This window comes from Brassica oleracea, chromosome C2 (genome assembly GCF_000695525.1).
Source record: "Brassica oleracea var. oleracea cultivar TO1000 chromosome C2, BOL, whole genome shotgun sequence".
In the NCBI taxonomy this organism is placed as follows: domain Eukaryota; kingdom Viridiplantae; phylum Streptophyta; class Magnoliopsida; order Brassicales; family Brassicaceae; genus Brassica; species Brassica oleracea.
In genome coordinates this window covers 12,564,416-12,574,042 of record NC_027749.1, presented here as the reverse complement: position 1 = coordinate 12,574,042, position 9,627 = coordinate 12,564,416, and positions in this window count along the sequence as shown.

Genomic DNA, 9,627 nt, shown 5'->3' with positions numbered 1-9,627 from the left:
TAGGATTTTGATTTCAGATGACTAAGATTTAATGTTTTAGTTGCCAATCATTTTGTTCAAGTGATATTTGTTACGTTCACACGCGTGGGATTATTTCCAAAGGTACCGTTAACCAAAAGCCGTTTATGCAAAAGCTAAGACTTGGCCATGTCTCATCCACACAGAGATTACCATAGACTATACACAACAGTTGCTTCAACTAAAGAAACCCATTAACGAAAGAAAGATGTCTCAGTTCAACTTTTAAAACTCCCCTAACATCAAATCCCTTTGGTAGGGTAAGCTAAGAGCATGTTGAGTTGGCTCAGACATTTCATCGAACACCTTCCGGGCAATGAAATGTCTAGAGTTCTAATCTAAAATGGTCAACTCTAGATTAGCATTAAGATCACCTAATCAAGCAAGGAAACATATTAATCTACTCTAAAACATTCTAGATCATCCCTTAATCTTCCTAATCATCCTAGTCCATGAATCCAAAGATGACTACTCACTCATTATCATGGTATACACTAAATCATTAGTTGATCTAAGTCTAAACATGATTAATGATCAAAGCAATCAAGTAAACACAAAATAATATGATTAAGATTAGATCTTTCTCCCAAAAGTGGCTTTTGATTAGATAGAAAAAACAAGATAAGTCCTAATTTTAGGTTTAGAGAGTATTTATAGGACACCTAAAAACCTTGTAGGCCTCAAAAACAAGTCTGAGAAGGTCCAGCAAAACATGAAAAATCGACCAAATATAAATCTTGCGCGCGGGTTCGTGACCCCGCTTTGGTGGGTCGCTCCAGCTTCACAGCGGGTTCGCCACCTCGCTCCGGGACATCGCTCTGGCTTCCTTCGCACTTCATGATTTGACGCGCGATGTACCCACCTCGCTCCGTCTTGGTCGCTCCGGTTCTCGAAAGTTGTCGACGGGATGTTGGGCCCAGAGCGGGTATGCTACCTCGCTGCGAGAGGTCGCTCTGGTACAAAGCAGGTGTCATACCTCGCTCCAGTGGGTCGCTCTACACTCCAATCGGCTAGAGCGGGTGCATCAGGTCGCTTCAGAACCTCGCTCCAATTCCCATTTCGCTAAGATGATCATTTTCTACTCCTTAAGAGCCCAAATGTCTCCAAATACCTCCAAAAACTCCAAAAGATGCTCCAACACCTAATAAAGACTTACGTATGCAATATGGAACCTAAAGATGCCTAAATATTAATCTAAATGATTCAACATGTGCAAGAATGAATGACTAAAACAATGCAAATATGCAAGATATCAGGCAGATAGGAGAGATGTCTCCACTTCAGTTAGACGGGTTGTCAGGTCTCCGGGTCTCCAAGTCGCCAGGCCGTCAGGTCTCCAAGTCATCAGGTCCCAAGGTTGTCAAGTCGTCAGGTCTCCTGGTCAGCTAAGAAACTAGACAGCTAGACAGATAAACAGCTAGAAAGCTAGGTAACTAGACAGCTTGGCAGTTAATTAAATAGACAACTATGCAGCTAGAAAGCTAGGGAGAACCTCTAGGAAGCTAAATGAGGCTTCCGAAATGTTATATATCCTTTGTAAAAGAGTAAGTGATAAGAATATATACATTATTGTATAAGAGCGAGTGGATGACTTCCCTTTGATGATTAGTGTGTAAACTTTATGCCGGAATGGATGATGAAAGTGTGTATGTCTTCTTAAGAATGTGGTTCAATGTGGAATGTCGAAATAATATTTAGAATAATTCCTTCATGAATACCTCTTCTCCTTTTATTCTCATCCAATCTCCCCCATTTGTTTCTAGCTCCACATCACTCATTTTAATTAATACTTAATTTTAAGGTAGATACAATGCAATTTATGGTCATTAAATTGTAATATTAATGATCATTCAAGACCATTGTTCAAGGTTTAAACCAAAACTTTAATCAAATATTTGACTAAAATTTTTCATGATTTTGCAACAGAACAAAATTTTACAGAAATTTGAGTTTTTCATAGAAAACTTTTGGATAATTCTGTTGTGGGTAGTATTTTGGACGGTCTTTTTATTGTCACATTAAATCTCTGAAATGTCGTAAAAAGTATGCGTAGATTAATTTTGTAATTGGCCATGTTTGATTTTATAAAAAAATCCTTCTATGAGAAAACCTTCCAAAAGTATGCCTTCGAAACTAGAGGTTTGACCAAAATATCATAAAAAAAAAAAACTAGAAGATTTCTACCAAAATCTGCTAATTCGTTAATTTTAAAATTAAATGTATTATTATTTTTGTCAACTGCCAAACACTTTACCAAAGTATGCTAAACTGCCAAAGACTTTACCAAAGTATGCTAACTAATTAATTTGTAAATTAAATGTTTTTTTTGTTTTTATCAATTGTAAAACTAAACTGATCGGACTTTTTGTCACATTTTCGAGACTTCTTGTGACATGATTTGAGGAGACTTCTAGAGAAAAACCAATTCAAAGACCCCTCATAGTATGCTCCTCTGTACGTTTCCTAAGAAACTTCAAATTTTTGCAAACTTTCACTCAACTGAAAAACTAACCTTGCTTTTACTAAAATTTCTCGGGAAATATACTCAATTTTATATTACAAAGAAAAGTTATTAGACTTCTTTAGTAGTTTTTTATTAAAAACTCATAAAATAGTCAATTGAAAAACTAAGTTATACATTGACCATCAGATTTATCTAAAAATCTTCTTGGTGGAGTAACTTTTTGGACAAGTCTTCTACGCAAAACATATCTAAATTTTTTGAATATCATACCTAAATCCGGTGAGAATTTGTGGTAAGCCTCTTTAAGCACCAAGAAATTCTTAATGAAAGATATCACTCTTTATTGAACAAAATCATCAAAATTGAGTAAAATGGACTTTTCAAGGGTCCAAGGTCCAAATCAAAGTAGTATTTTATATGTCAATCCATTTCTAAGTGTTTCAATTCAAAGAGAATTCAGGTTCATACTTAAGCTAAGTGCATTCAATGTAATGAAGTGATTCAATCAAGCTAACAAGATTCTAACACAACTAACTAGAAACTTTCAAGCAAATGGATAAATGAGGAATCATGGGCATAGGAATTTGATTTCAGCTGACTAAGATTTAATCTAAAATGACAAGGTTTCAATCAACACATTTCCCTAAGTCTAGATAGCAATTCTAAGCAAGTTCTTTGTTAAGACAAAAGCTCATTTACTCTCATTGATCAAACATCAAATTCTTTTGGTTTGTGTCAATCAAGCAATCATTAATAATGGATCATTCAACTTTCTAAACTCCCCTAACATCAAATCTCTTTGGTAGGGTAAGCTAAGAGCATGTTGAGTTGGCTCAGACATTTCATCGAACACATTCCGGGCAATGAAATGTCTAGAGTTCTAATCTAAAATGGTCAACTCGAGATTAGCATTAAGATCACTCAATCAAGCAAAGAAATATATTAATCTACTCTAAAACATTCTAAATCATCACTTAATCATCCTAATCATCATAGCTCATGAATCCAAAGATGACTACTCACTCATTATCATGGTAGACACTAAATCATTAGTTGATCTAAGTCTAAACATGATTAATGATCAAAGCAATCAAGTAAACACAAGAGAATATGATCAAGATTAGATCTTTCACCTACAAGTGGCTTTTTGATTAGATAGAAAACAAGATAAGTCTTAAGATTAGGTCTAAAAAGTATTTATAGAGGTTTAAAACTCGAACCGGGTCAACCCGACAAACCCATGTTTGACCCGAAAGACAAATAGATAAGACAGTTTTGGTATCGGCCGCGGATGGCCTCAACTCGCGCTGCATGGCCGCGGTCTGTGCATTCAAAACACGACGTTTTGGACTCGAATCCGCGGCCTGCTCGACCCGCGCCATCGTCTGCGTCTCTTGTCATCGCCATTTACCGCGGACACCTTGAAGCCGCGCTTCATGGCCGCGGTCCGTGCCTTCAGAACGTGGTGTCTCGGATAGAAATCCGCGGTCTGGCTCGACCCGCGTTGTGTGGCCGCGCTGCATGGCCATTGACTGTGCCACAGACAGGATCAGGCCGCACTAAACGGTCGCGCTTCGTCCCATTTGGTTGGGTCTCTTGGATCAAAATCCGTGGCTCGCCTTCGTCAGCAGTACACGCCCACAGTCGACCAGCTTTACTCCACCTCTTCTACTCAACTCCATCATGTCCACTTATCTTCCCCAAACCTTCATAACTTCAACCTGAGCTTTACCAAATTTGAAATACCACAAATGCATATGCTATGCACCTAATTGGACTCTAAATGTATTCTAAGTGATTCAAATGAATATGAAAATGGCAAGTAAATCATGTAAAATCTCAAGACATCAACTCCTCCAAACTAGACTTTTACTTGTCCACAAGTAAACTTTCAAGGCAAAGAAGGAGAAGAAGTTTGAAGGTGGGGGCTCATCACCAAATGAACTCTTCTTAGCCATCAACTTGATATCCTTGTGTAATAATATCAAATAGCAAGAGTAAAGACTTTTTCCAACTCTAACTTCTCTAGGCCTATCTTAACTCCTTTGATCTCTACACTCATCATCACGGATCCACAAACAAACAAATCAACCAACACTCACATTCATTTAGCAAAATCATAAGTGAATTCTTGCAAATGGTCAATTGGTCCAAGTCATTTGGTTTGGAAAGAAATGGCTAGAAAGCATAGTGAATCAAGAGGCTTAAATGATTTCTTTTTAAGGTGACTTACTCTCAAGAACTTAGTAGCCTTGACATTATGCATAATATATCTAAGAAAATGAACAATTCATGCATACAATGCTCATTTTCCATTGTTCTACCATTTTCCCAAATGTTATACAAGTTCTACCTTTATTTCCCAATGACAAACTCTTTTTCACTAACCCAAAACTCTAAGATCATTTAAAAGACTCTTTTTCCACTCGAACTCTTTGTTTCTTTTCTTTGTCTACTAGGGACTTCTCACTCTTTTCTTAACTTGATCTCTCTTTTTCTTTGACTTTTACCCCTCACTTTGATCTTTTCTCATTTCTTTATGGGGTTTTTAGTTTCTATGCATTCTTGAGCTCACTTCTCTTTTTTTTTCACTCTTTTCAAACTTCTCTTCTCACTTGTCCCTAGTGACTGATTTTTCTCTTTTTTTTTTCTTTAATACACTTTCTACCACTCTTTCTTTTCACTCATTTTCACACTTTGTTCACACTCCCAAGATCAAACTCTCAAATCAAACCCATCCCATCCTAGAAGCTAGACAATGTGAGTATTATAGCTAGCCATAAAGGAGACCAAACATTGTCGTTCCAATTACTCTCAACATTATGCACATGTAAAGCTTTCCAAAAAGACCTCACTCAACAATTAATGATGGCTTGAAAGGAACGAAGGGTTTAAGGAATGGACTACCACTTGAGTTGTCAAAAGATAGGTAAAAATGATAAAAATGGAGAGACAAACTCAAGTGTGTGTGAAGCCATGACTTAGTACTCAAGAGACCATAAGCAAGAAGCATTAAGTTCGTTTAGTGTAATTAAGATCGGAGTTGGCTTCAAAGATGAGTAAGTTTCAACAATCAATGAGTTTCAAGAGGAGTTTTCAAGGCTCGAAGTCTACAAATCTTTCAAAGGATGCTCAAGCTACTTGCCATGATTACAAAAGATATCAAATTGAGTTCTAAGCATGAGTTCTTTGCAAGGTAAGTTTAATCCTTGTCCCCTATGCATGATGCAATCCTAAATGCTCTAGACTCGATCCTAATAATGCAAATGAAGCAAGAAATGAATTTACATGCTTGTTTTTGTGATTTTTCAAATAAAAATTCGAATTGTTTTTGGATTTTTCTAATGCATAAATATATCTACACTGCAAGAAATGAATCTACATGCTTGTTTTTGTGATTTTTCAAAATTTTCAAATTTTTTTGGATATTTCTAATGCAAAATCTATTAACAATGCATGACTCAAGGCTCAATCAAACAAACATTAGACACTTGGTACCTCCCCCAAACTTAAATCACACAATCTCCGTGTGATTAAGATCAAGAAAGATACCGACAATAAAGATAATATAAAATGAAAAATGGTATATACAATGATAGGAAAGAGGTGTGGTACCTCATGGCTCGGTGTGACCGAGCTGCTCATCTGTGTCTGAGGTAGGGACAAAGGGCGTCTCATTGTCAGTGTCCGGAGAAGGTAGCAAAGTGACTGGATGCCTTTGGCGTCGGTTTCTGAGCTCACGTGGTTCGCGGACTGATGAGCGAGGTGCCTCATAGTAGGACTGAGTGGCAGTGGCGTCTCCATGATAAGAATGTCGGTGATCTTGTACCGGCTCAGTCGTTTCTGTTTGCATGTCATCCCGGATTTCCTCCTCACTTTCTTCTGTTATGGAAGCATGGGATCTCCTTGTCCTCATGGTCAACTTCTTCAGCTTTTCCACTAAGTAGTTTACGGATTTTTCTAGCCTTGAGATGGTTCTATCTTGATACTTTTGACCTCGCTGAAGTGCTCGGATCTGGTTGTGGGCATCTCGAAGTGGACCTTCGGGGAGAGAAGCCGTTCGTGGCTCAAAGTAATAACGAGTACTCTCATAGACCGTGCTCGGAGGAGGCTGCTCAACATCTTCGGACTGAGAAGAACTATCATCTGGCTGCTTCTTCTTCTTCCTTGAAATCTTCAAGGGCATATCTTGTGTGGCTGGATGAAAAAGTGCTGAAGAAGGAGGGTTAAATGTGAGGTTTTCCCTGTATCGCAATGAGGTTGAAGGAAGGCATAGGAGAAGCACATTGCAAGATTCTTTCCTCGACCCTTTTTGTAGCGATAGATATACTTCCCATCAAGGATCCCATACAAGAAACCAGTCCGGTCTAAATGTACTTCGTCCATCACAGTGAATTCAATTTCGTCCCCGACTAGTGGAATATTCATCGCTTCAAGCAAGGGTGTGATGAATCCCAAGATGAACAGCTTCGGTTTCTTGTCATAGTTCGTCCATGCCCACTTCTTGTAGTAGAGAAGATGCTCAATAAAGATCCCAACTGTCCCCGGTTGATGCTCATAGCGCCCTTGTCTATACTCTTTGGTAACCGACCTAATCCCGAATATTAGAAAGTGCAGTTCGTCTTGCACAATCCTCCTCGATTCTTTTCTTGCATATAAGGTGCTTGCCAAGAGCTTATGAACATAGCGAAGAGCCGGTGGAGGATGTCAGCGGATTTGATAGCGCTAATTTCATACTCACCGTCTCCAATCTCCTTCCAAAACTGATTGAGTTCACCCTCGAACTTCTTGAACTTATGCCTTCTTCTGTCCCGAAGCCCCGTTACGCTTGCAATCTCCTTGAAACCCATCTTGTAAGACTTTCTATCCACCTTGAAAGTGATAAAGCCATGACCCTCCGTGGCATTTGGATCATGAGAGATGTGGAATGTGGCTTCAAGGGTTGATAGGAATTGACAAGCTGGCTCCGGGTATCCTCTTTGGCATGTAGACATCATTTTCCAAAGTCCTATGTTCCCAAGAAGAAGCTGCACATCGAAGAGAATCCCCAACTTCTCAAGTATTTCCTCATCAACAAATAGAGAGGGCTGAAGCTCCATGGCCCTAAGGCGATTGTTGATTGCGTTGGCTGATGGTACTTTGACAGTTGGCTTCTTAGCTACTATCTTCCTCTTCTTGGCTTGAACCTGCCCCTCACTCCCGCTCGAGCTATGATCAGAGTCCTCAGCCTCAATAACCACATCATTTCCCTTATCAACTTTCTTCTTTGCTTGAGCTTGACCATTCTTGTTATTCGAAGTGCTTGCATCTCCCTCATCAATTGAACCTTTCTTTGGTGCTCTAAACTTCTTCGGTAAATCACCTGTTGTTTTTGTCATTGCCTTGGATTGAGAAATGAATGGTAGTGAAGTTTGGTTTAGGATTCACTAAGAGCACAAGAGATCCTTCAAAATGTACTAAAGATTTTGAATTTTGGTGGAGAGTCTATTGATTTGGGTTTTTGTGTGAGAGATGAGAGATGAGTGTTTGTTCATGGGGTGTAGAGAGTGACAAGGTGAGAGAGAGAGATATTTTATGAGTTAGAGGAGAGAGGTGGGCGAATTGGGTCAGGTTCAGAGGCGGTCGGGTCGGGTTTAAGTGCAATTGGGTTTTGGTTCACTTAAATTAAACCGACCAAAGAGAGAGTAACTTACCTAGGCGAGGCCGCGGACGGGAGGAAACCGCGTTGGACGGCCGTGGGATTGACCGCGGGTGAAGGACGAGACGAAGAGTTCTCTCGGATCGATTTCCGCGGACCGTTATAGTCTGCGTGAGATGGCACCGGAGTTTGGACGGCGTCTGGCCGCGGACAGCACCAGGTCGCGGAGCTAGGCCGCGGGACTGGGCGTGAGAGCTGGCCTTCTCGGATCGATTTCCGCGGACAGACGTGAGCCGCGGTCGACGTCCGCGGTCGGCCACCCCAAACCCAAAATTATCGGGTTTCTGTTAATCATGCCGGGAAATCCTAATACTCGAACCTGGTACCAGAAATAAAGCAAAGACACATAACAAGAATAAAAATAAAAATAATATATACAAGGATAGACATGGGACTTCCTCCCAAGTGAGCTTGCTTTAAGTCTCTAGCTTGAGTTCCTTTCTTTTTGGCTAGGCGGGGATAGGATCGGAGAGTGGAACCGATGTTCCTTCCTCTTCTGGTGTGACTGCCATGTAGAGCTTAACCCTCTGTCCATTCACTGTAAAGTCTCCACCATCTTTGTTCCAGAACACAATCGCCCCATATGGCCTAACTTTCTTGATCTTGAAAGGACCGGACCATCTTGACTTGAGCTTCCCGGGAAACAACTTCAGTCTAGAGTTGTAGAGAAGCGCTTGACCTCCAGCACTGAACTCTCTCTTCAAGATCTTCTTGTCATGAAAAGCTTTGGTTTTTTCCTCGTAGATCCTTGAGTTCTCAAAAGCATCAAGTCTAATCTCATCAAGCTCATTGAGCTGGAGAAGTCTCTTCTCCTTGGCACTGTTGATGTCAAAATTCAGCAACTTAACAGCCCACAATGCCTTGTACTCAAACTCAACGAGCTGGAGAAGTCTCTTCTCCTTGGCACTGTTGATGTCAAAATTCAGCAACTTAACAGCCCACAATGCCTTGTACTCAAACTCAACTGGTAGATGACAAGCCTTTCCATACACAAGGTTGAAAGGTGTGGTACCCAAAGGAGTCTTGTAAGCCATCCTATAAGCCCAAAGCGCATCATCAAGCTTGTCAGACCAATCTTTCCTTTTAGTCCCCACAATCATCTCTAGGATAGATTTGATTTCCCTGTTAAAGATCTCAACTTGCCCACTTGTCTGAGGATGGTAAGGTGTTGCCACCTTATGCTTCACACATTTCTTCTTGAGAAGACCTTCAAACATCTTGTTGATGAAGTGAGAGCCTCCATCACTAATCACAACTCTTGGGACTCCAAACCTTAGAAAGATGGTGCTTTTGAATATCTTGATCACCACTCTAGAATCATTGGTGGTACTTGCTACAGCTTCCACCCACTTGGAGACATAGTCAACAACTACAAGAATGTACTTGTTGCCAAAAGATGTTGGGAATGGTCCCATGAAATCAATACCCCACACATCAAACACCTCCA